Raw genomic sequence first — 12,192 nt, forward strand, 5'->3', positions numbered from 1 at the left:
TTAGACCTCTTCCTCTTCCCCTCAGGGCTTGCAAACACGACCAGGTGCTCATTTACATAACCGGACTAGCTGCGTCCAATGGCAGCCCTCAATCAGGTGCTACTTTGAATATTTCATGAGGCAATTGACCAATCCGGAGCGAGTAAAGCAAGGAACCCGTGACCTGGCAGCGCCGCTGTAAATGATACTCAGCGCTTACCTCTGAGAGACTTTAAAAAAGTGTTACAGGAACGGAGAGATTTGGGGAATATGAAATTTAATATTGCTGTTAAGGAAACAACAGGATTTACCTGTTTTTGATGTTAGCGTCAAGAAACAAGCCTTTGTAGTGTTAAAAGATGGCATTATTACAGAGTAAAACTACAGCAATATACCATTATGTCCTGAGGCAAGACAGTAAAGATGGTGTGTTAACAGACTAAACCCTGAGCTCAGGCAATAAGGAGGAAAGGTAAAAGAAACGTCGTTAGATTAAAAAGTTCAAACACTATGCTAGATCCTGCAGATGTACAAATAAAGGAGAATGAGCGGGTGTGGTGCTTTAATGTCAGTGAAAAGCGATATTTAAAGGTAAATAAGACAGGTAGAGAAGGGTGGGTGAGTGAAAAAACTATTCCACAGCTTATGTGTTGCTACTTGCCCATTCACTGGAAGGAGATGGGAATTGGAAACTTGTTGGCAGTCATTCAGTAACACTGAGGTAAATAGTGGACCGAGAGAAACAGCAGCCTACCTAGCAAGTCAATATTGTTTCTCAAAGCCTATTGACCGCAGGCACTGTGTATGAGCATGAGCATGTGTGAAGGTATTGCTTTTTATGGCACGGAAAGAATTTGCACAGAGAAGTGAAGCATATTTGAGAAAAACAGAGAGAGATATCGTTTAACAACAGGTTTGAAACTGTAACAAAGGTGTGTTTAAGGAGAGAATGTGTTTAAAGAGAAAAAAAGAGAAGAATTGAAGGAGTTCCAGTTCAAACTTTGTTTTGAAAGCAGCTTGTTCTTTTGTCCTCTTCGCGTTGAATGTACAATTGTGCATGACCTGGTTTGACTTTGAATATGATTTAACTTTAACTCACACAGTTTTAATGGTTAAAGATTCTGACCCAAATCCCCTGCTTGTTTTATTCTTTCCTCATACTTTGCTTAGTAAAGTCACCATGAATTTTTTACAACTATCTAGTTTCTAAATGCATGTTAAATGTATTTTATTAATGCATGTTTATTTTTTTAAAGATGTTTTCACCTATTTTTAATCAAAATGCCAACTGGACCTTTCAGTGAAAATGACCGATGTACGGTGGCCGAGAAGTGCTAAACAAATCACAATTCTGAAATCAAAATAACAAATTACAAACGCAAATGCAAGTCTAAAAAACAAAATAAAGTCATCAGCTCAAGTGGCGCAGATGGATAAGTGCCTGCTGTTGGCTTTTTGACGCAATCGCCCCGGGTTCGATCCTGCCTTTTGCCGAACTTTTTTTTCTCCCTTTTCAAATCTCGTATCACATCGTAAAGGCATTTATTTTCAATAAATGACTTGTTATAATGTTTTCTGAATTGTTGTTGTGCTTTCTGAATTTTTATTTTGTTTTTTAGACTTGCATTTGCGTTTGTAATTTGTTATTTTGATTTCAGAATTGTGATTTGTTTAGCACTTCTCGGCCACCGTACCGATGTCTCTCTGGTGACTTACAGAGAACTTCTACAATAATTTAGTCCACTTAAACTGGATGTACATCACAATACGAAAAAAGAGATCTGATGCAACTTTGGTTTCATTGCAACTTTAAAGTCGGCATGAAATGGAAATTCTCTCCTCTTTTCTAAATGCACCTTAATGGTTTTATTTTTAACACGTCATGCATGTATATGTTTTATTTTTATTTATTTTATTTATTTTGTTATATTCTACCCTTTTTTGTCATTTTTAACCAAAATGTCAGTCTTCATTGAAATTGGAAGACTTTTCTGTGGTGACATATGACAGACTTTTCCAATCATTTAGTCTGCTTAAACTCCGTCCATTTCTTACAATTGAAAGCTCAAGCTCATGCGCAAGCTCAAGCCAAGCTGTATCCAATCAACAATAGATGGATAGAACCAAGTCCCCGCCCTACATTTTTTTCTTTTTTGATAATCCATTTTACTTGGATATAAATTACCACTATACGAAGAAATGATCTGTCACTGTTTCCATTACATCATGACTTTAAATTACTGACTGGTTCAGTGACTGCACTTCTGTAGTTAAAAAAGTTGGGAGACATTTCAATGTTGAATTTTATGTTCCAAGTGATTCAACTAATCTTCAGGTTTTATAATGAAAATCAATACTGTGAAGGGCATTTCACCACAGTGCAATAAAGCTGAGGGTACGTCCTTGAACAGATCTCAGTTTACCAGGGTGCCACAAGAAAAGACAGGAACTATAACTTTTCGACTGTGTTAGAAAATTGAATGCCTCCTCCAAAGGCTTAACTTGTGATATAACCTGATTACTTCTTCCACTCCTTCTCCTTTCTTCCTACTTCCCTCTCTCTGTTTTTCACTCCCTCCCTTTTTTACCTCTCCCCCGCTACCCTAGTTTTATATGTTGCTCTGGCAATCTGTGATCCCCCTGTAATGTTGCAATGACCTTTGCACATTGTTTCTTTGGTTTCCACTACTTGCACTGGCTTTGTCTCCCTCTCTCATTCGTTCTCTTCCTGAAGATAAGGTCCTCTGTGTTACGCTTGCTGAAAGACTCTTTTTCAACAGATCTCTTCCACAGCTAAATTTCCATTCTTGTCTCTCCCTCTGTCTCTCTCTCTCTCTCTCTCTCTCTTTGATTCAGCTAAGCATGAAAAGCAGGCCTGATCCTGTGTGGAATTCACTGTGAAGGATGGAGAGGGAAGAGAGAAGTGTGGCTGAAAGGAAAAGGAGGTAAATCTAATCTGAGTGAAAAGTGAAGCTGGTTAGAGTGAAAAAGAGAAAGACAGGGAAGCGAGACGCACTTGAAAGTGCCTGATAGTTAAAGAGTTTTACCCCCTGAGAAGCCAGTAATGCATAACATTTGAATACATTTTAATGAAATTAAAAACTGAGGATATGTGATGCATGTAGAATAATGCAGCGAACAATAACAGTTTCACAAAATGTGAATAATGAATTCAATTAAAAGACTATGTGAAAGTATAGAGCTGAAGTATGAAACACAAGAGGTTTAAGGCCTAAAGCATTTAGAAATTCATAATGTATCACAAATAACATCCTCTGAATAATAGAAAATAATAAATAACATCCTCTGAATAATAGAAAATAATAAATAACATCCTCTGAATAATAGAAATGATTTCTTATGAATAATAGAAAGTTCTGACTTTTTTAATTTTTTAATTTTTTACCTTCATTTGTGTTGTAATAAAAAAGATTTTAATAAAATATATATTTTATATAATTGTATGCACATACAGACAAATGTATGAATCATACAATATTGTTTACTATAATGGAAACTTTAAATGGAATTAAAAGTTTCAGTGTAGTTTTGTCACACTTCTGGTTTAATATATGCTTCTATCCGAATACTTATAATTGTGTCATTGCATCAGATACTTACAATGGCTTTGCTGCACAACCTTATGTATAACACAATGTACATCATCCAACTTACAATAAATAATTTGCATTTGTTCTAGACACATGGACAGACAAAACAGGATGTTTCCTGCAGAAAGGTGCAAATGCAGGTAATGGTCGAATAGTGGAATTAAATGTTAGAAATTACTTTAAAAAGCTTCCAAGTTGCATAAATCTGCAAGGTCACAGCTGAGAGAGAGAGAGAGATGCGCATGGCTTTGAATACCAACATAATAGTTTGCATGCATAAAGCATTCCATATTTTAATAGTTAACTTTCACCAATGTCATCTATACGATTTATGTAATTAAATGCTGATTAAAGTGAGGAAGCGCAGATCATATGTACACCCATGAGTCCACATGTATGCACCCCTCCCCATCAACACACACACAGCTGTTGAGGGGCAGAGCGGCCTGATCACTCTCACAATGTCAGGCCTGCAGAATGCAGGGAAGCGACACAAACTGGCATTCTGCTCATTCCCTTACTAAAGCACATAATCTATCCATCTCTCCCCCTTACTTGCTATGGATCCCTCCCGCTACCTCAGTTACCAATGTCACACACATATTTCCTTCCCCACCTTCACACACACACACACACACACGCACTTGAAGAATGGCAGGGCACTCTCTGTTCTGTCCTCTCCGGTGTCCTCTTTCAAAATGGCTGGTTGTCTCAGGGGCCCAGAGGTTAGAGAGCTTCTCTAAAGTGTCATAAGAGTGCAAAAAGACAGGGATGATTCGGGGAGGCAGTATACCACTATACGAAGAAATGATCTGTCACTGTTTCCATTACATCATGACTTTAAATTACTGACTGGTTCAGTGACTGCACTTCTGTAGTTAAAAAAGTTGGGAGACATTTCAATGTTGAATTTTATGTTCCAAGTGATTCAACTAATCTTCAGGTTTTATAATGAAAATCAATACTGTGAAGGGCATTTCACCACAGTGCAATAAAGCTGAGGGTACGTCCTTGAACAGATCTCAGTTTACCAGGGTGCCACAAGAAAAGACAGGAACTATAACTTTTCGACTGTGTTAGAAAATTGAATGCCTCCTCCAAAGGCTTAACTTGTGATATAACCTGATTACTTCTTCCACTCCTTCTCCTTTCTTCCTACTTCCCTCTCTCTGTTTTTCACTCCCTCCCTTTTTTACCTCTCCCCCGCTACCCTAGTTTTATATGTTGCTCTGGCAATCTGTGATCCCCCTGTAATGTTGCAATGACCTTTGCACATTGTTTCATTTGTTTCCACTACTTGCACTGGCTTTGTCTCACTCTCTCTTTCATTCGTTCTCTTCCTGAAGATAAGGCCCTCTGTTACGCTTGGTGAATGACTCTTTTTCAACAGATCTCTTCCACAGCTAAATTTCCAATCTTGTCTTTCCCTCTCTGTCTGTTTTTTTTTTCTCAGCTAAGCATGAAAAGCAGGCCTGATCCTGTGTGGAATTCACTGTGAAGGATGGAGAGGGAAGAGAGAAGTGTGGCTGAAAGGAAAAGGAGGTAAATCTAATCTGAGTGAAAAGTGAAGCTGGTTAGAGTGAAAAAGAGAAAGACAGGGAAGCGAGACGCACTTGAAAGTGCCTGATAGTTAAAGAGTTTTACCCCCTGAGAAGCCAGTAATGCATAACATTTGAATACATTTTAATGAAATTAAAAACTGAGGATATGTGATGCATGTAGAATAATGCAGCGAACAATAACAGTTTCACAAAATGTGAATAATGAATTCAATTAAAAGACTATGTGAAAGTATAGAGCTGAAGTATGAAACACAAGAGGTTTAAGGCCTAAAGCATTTAGAAATTAATAGAAAATAATAAATAACATCCTCTGAATAATAGAAATGATTTCTTATGAATAATAGAAAGTTCTGACTTTTTTAATTTTTTAATTTTTTACCTTCATTTGTGTTGTAATAAAAAAGATTTTAATAAAATATATATTTTATATAATTGTATGCACATACAGACAAATGTATGAATCATACAATATTGTTTACTATAATGGAAACTTTAAATGGAATTAAAAGTTTCAGTGTAGTTTTGTCACACTTCTGGTTTAATATATGCTTCTATCCGAATACTTATAATTGTGTCATTGCATCAGATACTTACAATGGCTTTGCTGCACAACCTTATGTATAACACAATGTACATCATCCAACTTACAATAAATAATTTGCATTTGTTCTAGACACATGGACAGACAAAACAGGATGTTTCCTGCAGAAAGGTGCAAATGCAGGTAATGGTCGAATAGTGGAATTAAATGTTAGAAATTACTTTAAAAAGCTTCCAAGTTGCATAAATCTGCAAGGTCACAGCTGAGAGAGAGAGAGAGATGCGCATGGCTTTGAATACCAACATAATAGTTTGCATGCATAAAGCATTCCATATTTTAATAGTTAACTTTCACCAATGTCATCTATACGATTTATGTAATTAAATGCTGATTAAAGTGAGGAAGCGCAGATCATATGTACACCCATGAGTCCACATGTATGCACCCCTCCCCATCAACACACACACAGCTGTTGAGGGGCAGAGCGGCCTGATCACTCTCACAATGTCAGGCCTGCAGAATGCAGGGAAGCGACACAAACTGGCATTCTGCTCATTCCCTTACTAAAGCACATAATCTATCCATCTCTCCCCCTTACTTGCTATGGATCCCTCCCGCTACCTCAGTTACCAATGTCACACACATATTTCCTTCCCCACCTTCACACACACACACACACACACGCACTTGAAGAATGGCAGGGCACTCTCTGTTCTGTCCTCTCCGGTGTCCTCTTTCAAAATGGCTGGTTGTCTCAGGGGCCCAGAGGTTAGAGAGCTTCTCTAAAGTGTCATAAGAGTGCAAAAAGACAGGGATGATTCAGGGAGGCAGTATAGAGGGTGTGTGTGTTTTGTGAAATGAGATCAGCCACATTTGGTGTCTGAGGCTCAAAGGAATGTAAGACTTTTGACTTTGTCCTGTTTGCATGTGTGTATGATGTCGAAAGACAATGACAGTGACAGAGAGAGATTCCTCCTGGTGTTATGCTATAATCACATCACATTACTGATGAAATATTAGACATTGTTTGCAAGTCAGACGTGTTTTTAAAAGTTGGATGAAGAATGAACTACATAGATCCTGTGTTTAAAGTATAGATACCCTGATGAAATATCACTTCTTACTTAAAAATATAAGTACTTATTTTAATCATAATGACTCAAAGTACTTACCTTTGAATGTATTAAAGTATTAAATGTATGCTAATCTATAATAATATAATAATGTTATTTTATTTATATATTTTTATATTTTATTTATATTACTATTAATGTTGTCAAATGATTAATCACAGTTAACTGCATCCAAAATAAAAGTTTTTGTTTACATAATATATGAGTGTGTACTGTGTATATTTATTATGTATATATAAATACAAACACATGTATATATATCTAAGAAAAATATGTTGTTTATATATTATTGACAGCACTAATTAATATTATTATCAATTATAATTATTTTATGTATTTATTTTTACCAATAATAACACTATTATTATTAATTTAAACATTTAAAAATGAATAATAATAATAATAATAATTATTATTATTCAAAAATATATTTATAATTTTTTTATTTAAAAAAAATCTAATTATTATTTTAAAAATTGCTAAAGAGAGGGGGTCTATTGTTCCAGAAACATTTTTCTCTGAAATATTGTTAAATAAAAAGATAAATTATTAAAATAAATTATCCACTCAAAAAGAGTGAAGGAAAAGTTTCAAAAAATTCAAATGCTAAAATATTAAATATTAAAATACAAAATTAAAACAGTAAAATATTGTGTTACTGTCTACTACTGAACATACTGATCATGGTGCAAGATGCTAAAAACAACAGTGAGGTGCATTGCAAAGGTCAAAGACTTCCATCTAGAGCTTGTTTACCCAGACCAACAATTAAAAAAACAAAGCAAATTGACCCAAGAACATATCCTGCGTGAACCATCTCTTAGTTTGCGTCATTAACAATGGCATTGAGTTTCTTTAGGCTTTTTATGTTGCATTGATTATGGTAGCATTGACCTATTCTGTCTTAAACATATTAGTTTGCACATTTGAAGATACTGACCATTTTAGGTTACTCCCTTGAAGCTTTTCCAAAAGGTGTCAGAGGTCACAGGGTCAGGTTGCAGCCGCGGGTGGGTGTCTGGGTGGGGGTCAGAAGGGTGTCAGTTCTCTGATCTCTTTTTTTGGAAGTAAAAATGCACCAGGCACAACCTCTGCTGCTTCATCACTGATATCAGTCACCTCACATAGCTGGAGGATGTTCTGTTTGAGTCTGCTTTAATGCTTTCATGGATCTAAAGTCTGTCAAATCACGCTGACCGGCTTCTGCATAACCATCCTTTCAGTCAGGAACGGACAGCAGAGAAGCACAACTGCTGGAAAAACTGCTGCACAACTTAGCTTCAGTGTGATGAGTTCAAACAGGTTATTCGCAGACACATAGTCATTTCCTGAACAGTAATCCCACTTATTATTTGTTGAGCCTGTTGGTCTTTTCTATGTTGTGTAGTTTTCTAAGATATATTCGCACAGGCATTTATCACGTTTACCCCCATTAAGAGTCTATATATCTTTTTTTTGTGGGCCTGAATATTAATTCATTCATAAATATTTATGTTGTGTCTTAATTTAGATTTTTCTACATTGTTTTGTGTGTTTTCTCATTCTAAGGAAAATCTCCTTGAAAGATTAAAACAGATGGGTTAGTGTGACCGCAGGTGTTCTTTAGTAGACGGTAATTGTGTTTGTGTCTGTCTGTGTTTTTGTGTTGTGGTTAGATGTTTTTGCTCTGGTTGACCGCTTACATTATATACTCCAAGACTCAGGATTTGCAGAAAGTTCACCCCAAAATTAAAATTATGTCATTGTTTACTCACCCTTAAGTCATTTACCAAACCTGTATGAACATAAAAGAAGACATTTTGAAGAATGTCCTGGTCTCTCGGTGTCATGTAGTTCCATACATTAAAGATGAACTTTCAAAAAAGGATGCAAAGTCACCATAAAAGTCTCAAGTTTTCAATACATACGATATTTGAGGAACAGATAAAAATTTAAGTATTTTTAGATCAAGTGAAATCAAAACAAAACGTATTCATAAAGCACCTTAAAGGGTTAGTTCACCCAAAAATGAAAATTCTGTCATTAATTACTCACCCTCGTGTTGTTCCAAACCCGTAAGACCTTCGTTCATCTTCGGAACACAATTTATGTTAAACTTTTTTGCACAAAGAAAATGACTTTATTCCACATTTTCGTCTCTACTGCATCACTTGTGGATGCGCGTTCACGACAGTATCATGACGCGAGTGTGTGGCGGCGCCAGCGCTGACCCAGATCCGGCGTAATGACGTCATATGTGTAGAGACGAAAATGTGGAATAAAGTCGTTATTTTTGTTTTCTTTGCACAAAAAAGTATTCTCGTAGCTTCGTAACTTTACAGTTGAACCACTGATGTCACACGGACTACTTTGTCGATCATCTTGGTACTTTTCTGGACCTTGAACGTGGTAGTTACCTTGCTGTCTATGGGAGGGTCAGAGAGCCCTCATATTTCATCAAAAATATCTTAAATTGTGCTCCGAAGATGAACGAAGGTCTTACGGGTTTCGAACAACACGAGGGTGAGTAATTAATGACAGAATTTTCATTTTTGGGTGAACTAACCCTTTAAAAACTACAGAGTGTACCAAAGTGCTGTATGATTTCATAAGAGTAAAATACAATACAATAAAATACAAATCAAAATGAGAAATTGTATTAGGGAAGGAGATAAATCAATCACAAATAAACGCCACAAATGGACGAAAATCTTGAAATCTGTCCTATCTCTCAATGGTGCATTCATGAAAATTATTCATGATTAAATTATTGTTTTGAGTGAGATATTTTCAATGAATCTTTGATTCAGTTTGCAACTATTAAAATAATTATTGGTAATTGAAATAAAATCCATTTTAAACTTAGAAACTTTAACAAAATTAGAAATGTTACTTAGGCAACTAACTGAAATAAGTCAAAAAAATTACTAAAACTGAAATAAAATAAAAATCTAACTATATTTCAAGCACATAAGGATATCACAAAAAAAATTAGTAGTTACTTAAAGTAAAATAAAAACTGAAAATATAAAAATAAAAGATAATTCAAACTATTAATAATAAATATTATAGTTACTAAAATAATGCTGCTGTCTGTTTTTCACCCAAAGATGTCACCCTATGTCAGACATCTTGGAATATACTAAATGGGTCATTTGAGCCACTTGTATGATTCTTTTATTATGCTTCTAGTACCCATTTATTGTAATTTACTTGAAAAGAGCAACTAGTAAATTTGTCATAAAACCTTGTTTCATGTTCCACAGAAGGGTGAATAAATGATGATAGAAATTTCATTTTTGGGTCAGCTATCCCTTTAAGGCCCGACCCACAGACTCTTCAATCAGTCTGCTCATCATTCCCAGATCTCTACAGGACCCTTCAGGGACTCCGATTCTTTTAACATGAAGAGAGAAAAGTGAAAAGAGCCTGAAGAGGGAGAGAGATCTGGTATTTGGGTGTCTCCTTTAGCAATGTTGCTGGAGCTCATGCTGTGACTACAGTACAGCACAAGTTTCACTCGACGTCCTCTCTCTCTCCTCCACCGCCTCTCATTCTTTTCCATCTGTGAATAAACATGTTTGTCATTTATTTGTGGAAGTCTGTGGCCTAATTCATTAGCTCCATTGTTAGATGCTCATTGTGTTTCCTAATTATGGGTTCTCTCTTTCAATCTGTCTCTTTCCCTCCCTTTCTCCCTCCCACAGCAGACAGAATTTGATTCTCCCCAAATTACTGTTATTTTCTGTCTCTGCACTGAGTGGTTAACAATGGTAATAACGGTTGAGTCAGGGTGTGGCGATCAGGTGGGTCGGCCTTTATAACAGCCCATCATAGGGGATTATTTCAAACTGTCTCCATGGAAACACAGCAGGGAGGGTCTAATTCTGCATTGACTGTCTGTGTGACGACACAACGCTCTCTTCCTGTCCGTTCCTGCTCTATCTGGCTTCACAGTGAGAGTGAGTGGAGTGGGGGGTTGCTGGGATTTTGGGAATGAGTGCCATTGCAATGCAGTGAGAGCCCAAGCTAAAAATACCTATTGACACATAGACTCTAACAAACATGGTGAGCAGCAAACAGTCGCACCACCCAAAACACACATACGCACATGTGGAAAACGGTTTAGAGTGATAAAAAGTGATGACTATCTAAAACATCGCTCAGTGGATCTGTAAAATCTTTAGTCTTTAGGCTATATGAGTTTATTCTATCACATAATAGGTGGCTTATGGTGGTCCTGTGATGGGATATGTCATAATGCTGTTTGATGATCATTTATTATGTCAGTACTATTGTGTGCCAGCATAGTTTGGCCTCTCTGACTTGCCGTATTGAAAGCAGAGTTTAGATTCGGGCAGAAGGCAGGACACCTAATACACTTCACTGCCATCGCCAGCACCCAACTCGGAAGCAGACTAGAAACAACTGCCTGCTCATAAATTACACCGGCGTGTGTGTGTGTGTGTTCCTGAAGCACTGAAATAAATGTAGGGGAAACTCCTATCCAAATATATACAATAAACACTCTAAATCATTTTTAGACTCAAAATCATGAACAAAATTTGTTTATGTAGCTGAGTAAGCTCCTCTTAATAGAGCTCTTCAATCATGTGGCCAATTTATAGGCCAAACTGGAAGGCTAATTCGCTAAATCCTATTCAAGACATAGAGAGGCCTGTTTCCACCGCTAAGTAAAAGTTAAATACAAAAGTAATGTAACATTATTTCTTGTAATTTAGACTTAATATCTCTCAATATGACTTTATAGCTTGCAATTGCAACTTTATTTCTCTTAATGATGACTTAAATCTTACAATTGCAACAATTTTTTCACTGTAAAAAAAGTTGACCTAACTTAACCGCAGTCGACTTGTTTAGTGAACTCAACTAGCAACTGAGAACTTAAAAACTTTAGTTCATCTAATGAATAAAAAGCAGTCTACTGAATTTAAAAAGAACGGTCACATCAACTAAAGATTGCAATACTAATCCTGTTTAGCAATCCTCTTGCATTTTTAAAACCCACTAGATAACATGGGCAGTATCTGCCTCTTAAAACTAAAGGCAAACAAAGATAAATGTATCAAATTCAGAAGTTGCAATGAGATGCACATATACCTCAACACACCATTCTCAAACGGTGAGGATCAACAAATGTTGATTCAGTAAAAGTACGAACTCTGATCCACACTAGGCCTGTCACGATAACAACTTTTTGTTGTGCGATATATTGCCCCAGAAATAATTGCGATAAGCGATATTATTGTCATTTTAAAGACCATTTTATGCCACTGAATATATAATCATAATGTAACAGCATAATAATGCAAGAAGGCCTACACACTTCCAAATGACAACAAACTTTTAATTTTAAGAATATTTAG

The sequence above is a fragment of the Sinocyclocheilus rhinocerous genome, unplaced genomic scaffold (assembly GCF_001515625.1).
Source record: "Sinocyclocheilus rhinocerous isolate Xijiao unplaced genomic scaffold, SAMN03320098_v1.1 scaffold1622, whole genome shotgun sequence".
NCBI classification, from domain to species: Eukaryota; Metazoa; Chordata; class Actinopteri; order Cypriniformes; family Cyprinidae; genus Sinocyclocheilus; species Sinocyclocheilus rhinocerous.